This window comes from Chiloscyllium plagiosum, chromosome 7 (assembly GCF_004010195.1).
Source record: "Chiloscyllium plagiosum isolate BGI_BamShark_2017 chromosome 7, ASM401019v2, whole genome shotgun sequence".
NCBI lineage: Eukaryota > Metazoa > Chordata > Chondrichthyes > Orectolobiformes > Hemiscylliidae > Chiloscyllium > Chiloscyllium plagiosum.
In genome coordinates this window covers 103,800,278-103,807,746 of record NC_057716.1, presented here as the reverse complement: position 1 = coordinate 103,807,746, position 7,469 = coordinate 103,800,278, and the positions used below count along the sequence as shown (strand labels likewise).

The following is a 7,469-nucleotide window of genomic DNA, read 5'->3' as shown; positions in this document are numbered from 1 at the left end:
ACCCCCTCACCGCCGGACCAGGTTCTCCCCCACCCCACCATTCCCACACTGCCCCAGCACCCGGGCCAGGCTCTCTCCCACCACCACTCCCAAATTGACCCAGCACCCAGGCCAGGCCTCACCACCCCCGCCTCCCCACTTTTGATCCTCCTCCAGTGCAACCACATCCTGCCTGCCATGATAATTATTAGGGAACGTGGATTTTTTTTGAATGGCCACACAAGCTCAAGGGGCTGAGTGAGTTACTCCTGCACATAATTCCTGAACGTGTATGACTGAACGGCTGACACCTCTTTTTGGAAGATGCTCCTGATTATTCCCTTTCAGTATTTAAAGGGGTTGGAGGGTTTGAACTACAGGGAGAGGCTGAATAGGCTGTTTTCCCTGGAGCGTCGGAGGCTGAGGGGTGACCTTATAGAGGTTTATAAAATCATGAGGAGCATGGGTAAGGTAAATAGACAAGGTCTTTTCCCTGGGGTGGGGAGTCCATAACTAGAGGACTTAGGTTTAGAGTGAGAGGGGTAAGATATAAAAGGCATAATACCTAAGGGGCAACTTTCTCACACAGAGGGTGGTACGTGTATGGAATGAGCTGCCAGAGGAAGTGGTGGAGGTTGGTACAATTGCATCATTTAAAAGGCATCTGGATGGGTATATGAATAGGAAGGGTTTAGTGGAATATGGGCCCAGCGCTGGCAAATGGGACTAGATTGGGTTGGGATATCTGGTCAGCATGGATGCCTTGGACCGAAGGGTCTCTTCCTATGCTGTACATCTCGATGATCCCTAGTTCAAGAGTTTATGAAAACGTCAATGCATGAAAAACCAACAATACTGTGGATTATTGTTTGTAGGCAAGAACCAAAAGATGTGCAGGTCAGGTGAATTGGCCACACTAAATTGCCCATTGTGTTAGGTGTATTAGTCAGAGGGAAGTGGGTCCAGGTGGGTTAATCTTTGGAGGGTCGGTGTGGGCTTGTTGGGCCGAAGGGCCTGTTTCCACACTGTAGGGAATCTAATCTAATCTAAGCATAATACATATTTTTAAAAGCAGTGAGTTATGATCTGAAATGCACCCACAGAAGTGGATGGAATTTGCCTGAAGGGGTAACAGTGGTTGGATTTAGGGTTACAGGGTTTTTTTTTCTAAATTCATTCTTGGGATGAGGGCATCCCTGGCTAGGCCAGCATTTATTGTCCATCCTTAACTGCCTATCAGGTATTTAAGAATCAACCACATTGGCTGTGGGTCTGGAGTCACGTGTAGACCAGACCAGGTAAGGATGGCAGTTTCCTTCCCTAAAGGACATTATTGAACCAGATGGGGTTTCTTAACAATTGACAATGGATTCATGGTCATCATTCAGACTCTTCAATCCAGATTTTTTTTAAATTGAATTCAAAATCCACCATTTGGATTCAAACCTGGGCTCCCAGAACAATACCTGGTTCACTGAATTAACAGCCCAATGCTAATGCCTCTAGTCCATTGCCTCTGGACCAGTAATCCAGAGAGAAGTTCAAATCCCATCATGACTGGGCAATTTAAATTCATACCCACAACAGCACAGCACAGGAATAGGCCCTTCGGCCCACCACGTCTATGCCCACAATGATGCCATTTTAAAATAATCCCATTTTCCTGCACATGGTCTTTCTATTCACTGCCTGTTCACACATCTGTATGCATGTCTCTTAAACATTGCTATCATTTTTAATTCATGTGAATTTGGAACAAAAAAGTATCAGTTATAATGACCATTAATCTCTTGGATTGTAGTAAGAATGTTCACTAATGTTCTTCATGGGAAGGAGGTCTGCCACCCTTACCTGGGTAAAAACAATGACTGCAGATGCTGGAAACCAGATTCTGGATTATTGGTGCTGGAAGAGCACAGCAGTGCAGGCAGCATCCGAGGAGCAGTAAAATCGACGTTTCGGGCAAAAGCCCTTCATCAGGAATAAAGGCAGAGAGCCTGAAGGGTGGAGAGATAAGTTAGAGGAGGGTGGGGATGGGGAGAAAGTAGCATACCTGGGAGTTGCAGTGGGAGAGGGACTCCCTGAGATTCTTGTAGAGAGAGAAGGAAAACTTCTTCAAGGCAGGCATCCTTGCAAGAGGGGTCAGGCCTAGATGTGACTCCAGACCTACAGCAATGTGACTGATTCTTAGCTTTCCTCTGTAATAACTGAGCAAGTCACTCAGTTCAAGGGACTAATAGGGATGGATAATAAATCCTGGCCTTATCAGGGCAGTTTAGTGGCTCAGTGGTTAGCAGTGCCACCTTACAGTGCCAAGGACCTGGGTTCAATTCCACCCTCAGGTGACTGTATGTTAGCACATACTGTGTCTGCATGGGTTTCCTCCTATGGTCTAGATGTGCAGGTTAGGTGGACTGGCCACACTAAATTGCCCATGCTATCCAGGGATGTGTAGGCTAGGTGGATTAGCCACGGGAAATGTAGGGTTACAGGGATTGATAGGATGCTGTGCAGAGGGGCAGTTTGGACTTGATGGGGTTGAATGGTCTGCTCCCACACTGTAGGGATTCTATGAACTAACGTTCACATCGAATGAAAAGTATGTTTTATTAATTCAGAGTCTTTAAAAAGACTTGCATTTACTTAACGAGCTGACATCCCAAAGCACTTTACCATTAATGAAGCGTTGTTTCAAGGGTAGTCATGGTTGAAGGAAAGACGGTGGCGAATTTGAGCACAGCAGGATCCCACAAACAAATACTTTTGAAGAAGAGGTACACACATTGACCTAGCTGAGAGAACAGGAGAAATTGAGGACTACAGATGCTTAAAAATGTGTTGCTGGAAAAGCGCAGCAGGTCAGGCAGCATCCAAGGAGAAGGAGAATCGACGTTTCGGACATAAGTCCTTCTTCAGGAAGAAGAAGAGGACTGCAGATGCTGCAGAGTCAGAGTCAAGAAGTGTGGCGCTGGAAAAGCACAGCAGGTCAGGCAGCGTCCAAGGAGCAGGAGAGTCAACATTTCAAGCATAAGCTTAAAAATGTATTGCTGGAAAAGCGCAGCAGGTCAGGCAGCAAAGGAACAGAAGAATCGATATTTCGGGAAGGGCTTATGCCCGAAACGTCGATTCTCCTGTTCCTTTGCTGCCTGACCTGCTGCGCTTTTCCAGCAACACATTTTTAAGCTCTGATCTCCAGCATCTGCGGTCCTCACTTTCTCCTAGTTGATTTCAAGCATAAGCTCTTCATCACATTCCTGATCGAACATCCATTCTCCTCCTCCTCAGATGCTGCCTGACCAGCTGTGCTGTTCCAGCACTACACTTTTTGACTGCCAGCTGGGACTATCCCAATGCTCTGGGAAGTATGTCATGGGAGCCTTCTCGAGCAAGATTTGGCAAACCCTGTAGGGGGAGGTCACAATGACCTCAAACGGACTCTTTCTCTCCATTCTTCCAGCACTTTCTCTGTTTTCATTTCCAAACTGCACAAGGTTTGGGGGAAGGGGAGGGGCAGAGAATGACTGGCAGCCGCTGCGGGCAATGGGGATGAACGGGGTGGCAGGCCAGGCGCCCAATGAGTGGCCGCAGGAGGCGGGGCAACAAACACAACACAACATGAAGCCCCCTCCTGCCTCTGCACCAAAGTAGACACAAAGTAACACAATGTGGACACAAAGTAACAATCGCACCATAATGTAACAAGTGAGACAAAGGGAAAATGGATCCTGGGTTACAAAGTATCCAGCAGAACAATGAGGTGGTTACAAAGTATCACAGCAACCGCTAACAATTCGGAGAGAGGGGAGTTTTTGATGGGCTCAGGAATCCAACTGCTGAAAGACTTTACCTCAAAAAGCTGTTTAAATCGGGGTGCTAACAAAAGAACAAGTCTTCGGAGACAGTTAATTATAACACGGGTTCATCTCCACTGCCCGCTGGAGCAGGGCTGGGGAGACGGTGGTTAATTAAAAGATTTTTTTAGTAAGTATTTTATTGCAATGCTCCTACCTGGCTGTTTCAGTAAGCTGTCAGTCTCTCTCCCTCTGTGTGTGAGTATGTGTGTGTGTGTGTGTGTGTATCTCTGTGCTGTTTCTGCCGGCCTGCCCTTCACTCTGAGCTCACCGCGACGTCGACAATAAAGCTGCAGAAACGTCCAGAAACAAAAAAAAACCCTCCAGCCCCAGGACGCACGCGCGCTCACTGCCCCCACCCCCCCAAGCGGTTGTCAGTCATAAGGCTACGGTCACCAAGAGGCTGCAGGAACATTCTGTCAGGCTGTGTCCAGATGCTTGCAGGGTCCCTGCTGGGCAGAAGGGGAAAAGGGGGAAACAGTCCAAAAAGCTAGATTAAAAAAAACTCCTGAAATAAAGCTTGATTGATAAAGGTACAATGGGTATGCATTAAATTTGACATGCATTAAAGTGATGGTGCCCCCACCTCTGACCTAGGAGGCCTTCAAGTCCTGTGTGCTCCAGATGGTGCTGTGGCAGAGTACCTCTCTCTGAGGTAAGAGACCTGGGTTTCAAGTCCCGCCCGCTCCAGAGACATCTCTGAACCAGCTGATTTAAAAATATCTATAGAAATATCTTAAGAGCAAGATAATTCAGCTTTTCACCGTTCTAGGTCCCTCAATATTACACATGCATATTTCATGTTAAAATATTCTTAGCTGAATACAACTGGAGGGTGAGGTGGGAAGAGAATCTCAGAATTTTTACAATGCAGGACACCATTCAGACTATTGAGCCTGTTCAGTTCTGTCACCCAGTGCCAATCTCCTGCCTTTTCTCTGTCTCTTAACGGTTCTAAGGAAGGGTCACTGGACTCAAAACATTAACTCTAACTTTTCTTTACAAATGCTGCCAGACCTGCTGAACCAGCAACTTATGTTTTTGTTTCTGATTTACAGCATCTGCAGTGCTAACAGTTTTTATGGTGTATTAGTGCTGCCCTGATTTGCATCACTTACACACATTGAGGTGTTTTTTTCAAGATACTAGTCAAGAAGTCACAAAAGCCATCAAACTATGCAGTAAGAATAGGTCTACAAACTGTATATACCCCCACAGCAAGTATTGAGAAGATTTGTAGCTTAGGTTGAGGTTCTGGATGTGGGTTTGCTCGCTAAGCTGGAAAGTTCATTTCCAGACATTTTGTCATACTACTAGGTAACAATTTCAGTGGGCCTCCGGGTGAAGCACTGCTGATAATTCCTGCTTTCTATTTATATGTTTAGGTTTCTTTGAGTGGGTGATGTCATTTCCGGTGGTGACATCATTTCCTCTTTTTCTCAGGGGGTGGTAGATGGGGTCTCACTCTTTGTGTTTGTTGATAGAGTTCCGGTTGGAATGCCATGCTGCTGTGTTGTCCCAGTCAAAGTGGTGTCCTTCCTCATCCATATGTGAGGATACTAGTGAGAGAGGGTCATGTCATTTTGTGGCTAGTTGGGGTTCATGTATCCTGGTGGCTAATTTTCTGCCTGTTTGTCCAATGTAGTGTTTGTTACAGTCCTTGCACGGTATTTTGTAAATAACATTAGTTTTGTTGTTGTCTGTACAGGGTCTTGTTAGCTGCTGTTTTAGTGTGTTGGTGCAAAATACCATGCAAGGACTGTAACAAACACTACATTGGACAAACAGGCAGAAAACTAGCCACCAGAATACATGAACACCAACTAGCCACAAAACGACATGACCCTCTCTTACTAGTATCCTCACATACGGATGAGGAAAGACACCACTTCGACTGGGACAACACATCCATCCCAGGACAAGCCAAACAAAGACACACATGAGAATTCCTAGAAGCATGGCATTCCAACCGGAACTCTATCAACAAACACATCGAGTGAGACCCCATTCACCATCCACTGAGAAAGGAACAGGAAATGACATCACCACAGGAAATGACTTCACAAAGAAGAATCCCAAACATATAAATAGAAAGCAGGAATTATCAACAGTGCTTCGCCTGGAGGCTCACTGAAGATGTTACCTAGTAGGGTGATGAAATGTCTGGAAATGAACCTTCCAGCTCAGCGAGCAAACCTACATCCAGATTTGGAGCCAGTACATTTGTATATATGTATGTGTGTATGTTCCCCCAAATCCCTTGGAAATACTAATCCTAAATAATTTATTTGATGAAAATAAAACTGACCTGACATAACCAGGATCATCTGCATTGAATCCATGTTAATGGATTATTCGAGGCATTATTATAGTCCATAACAAGACAGACTTGGGATGGTTTTCTTGGGACAATCTTTGTAACCAGAGTGATTTGGGATTTTCTTTTAAGAAATATGTTTCGAGTAATAGGTAAAAGCAGTCAAAATAAAAAAGGGAAAACACCAGCCAATAGTAATAGCAGCACAGCATTGCGTAGGGCTTTCATGAACTTTTATATATGTTACTGATTTAATTTACCAATGCCCATCTGATTTGTCTAATCAATATGCAGTTGAAATCACCCATGAAAATTATAGAGCCCTTCTAACACACCTCCTTAATTTCTGGATTTATATTTTATCCTACAATGAGACAACTCATTGGGGGCCTACAGACAATACCCACCCATGATGTCTTCCCTTTTGCTATTGAACCAAACTGATTCAATGTGACAATCTATCGTACCTATATCAGTACTCAGCACTCATGGATACCTTCATTTATCAAGCTACCCAACCTTCTTTTTCTTTTTTTACCAATTCAACACTGACATCGACTACAAACCCACCACCTCTCTCAGCTACGTTGACTACACCTCCTCCCTCCCTCCCAATTCCTCCGCTTCTGCCTTATCTGCTCTCAGGATGAACGATTCCACTCCAGGACGTCCCAGATGTCCTCCTACTTCAAGGACCAAAATTCTCCCTCCCTTGTGATCAATGTATTAGGCAAGAACTTTCGAAAGCTGATTGGAGGCAGATGTTCGCAGGTAAAGGGACGGCTGGAAAATGGGAAGCCTTCAGAAATGAGATAATCCGGAGAAAGTATATTCCTGTCAGGGTGAATGGGAAGGCTGGTAGGTATCGGGAATGCTGGATGACTAAAGAAATTGAGAGTTTGATTAAGAAAAAGAAGGAAGCATATGTCAGGTATAGACAGGATAGATCAAGTGAATCCTTAGAGTATAAAGGAAGTAGGAGTATACTTAAGAGGGAAATCAGGAGGACAAAAATGGGACATGAGGTAGCGTTGGCAAATAGAATTTAGGAGAATCCAAAGGGCTTTTACAAATATATTAAGGACAAAAGGGTAACTAGGGAGAGAATAGGGTCCCTCAAAGATCAGCCAGGCGGCCTTTGTGTGGAGCCACAGAAAATGGGGGAGATAGAAAATGAATATTTTGCATCAGTATTTACTGTGGAAAAGGATATGGAAGATATAGACTGTAGGGAAATAGATGGTGACATCTTGCAAAATGTCCAGATTACAGAGGAGGAAGTGCTGGATGTCTTGAAACAGTTAAAGGTGGATAAATCCCCA

General features: G+C 44.8%; 1 protein-coding gene across 5 annotated transcripts in view; it reads right to left on the bottom strand.

Moving 5' to 3' along the window:
- The window catches only part of dnajb2 (DnaJ heat shock protein family (Hsp40) member B2), a 76,278-nt gene extending 72,132 nt beyond the window's left edge, over nt 1-4,146 (bottom strand). For 3 of the 5 annotated variants that reach the window (XM_043694299.1, XM_043694300.1, XM_043694301.1), the window contains exon 1: nt 3,988-4,146. The gene's annotated coding sequence lies outside the window, so the exon portion shown is untranslated. Of the gene's footprint in view, nt 1-2,032; nt 2,067-3,987 lie in introns of those variants that run through there. The other 2 variants (XM_043694297.1, XM_043694298.1) reach the window with 2 other exon arrangements.
- Between the last annotated feature and the right edge of the window lie 3,323 nt (nt 4,147-7,469).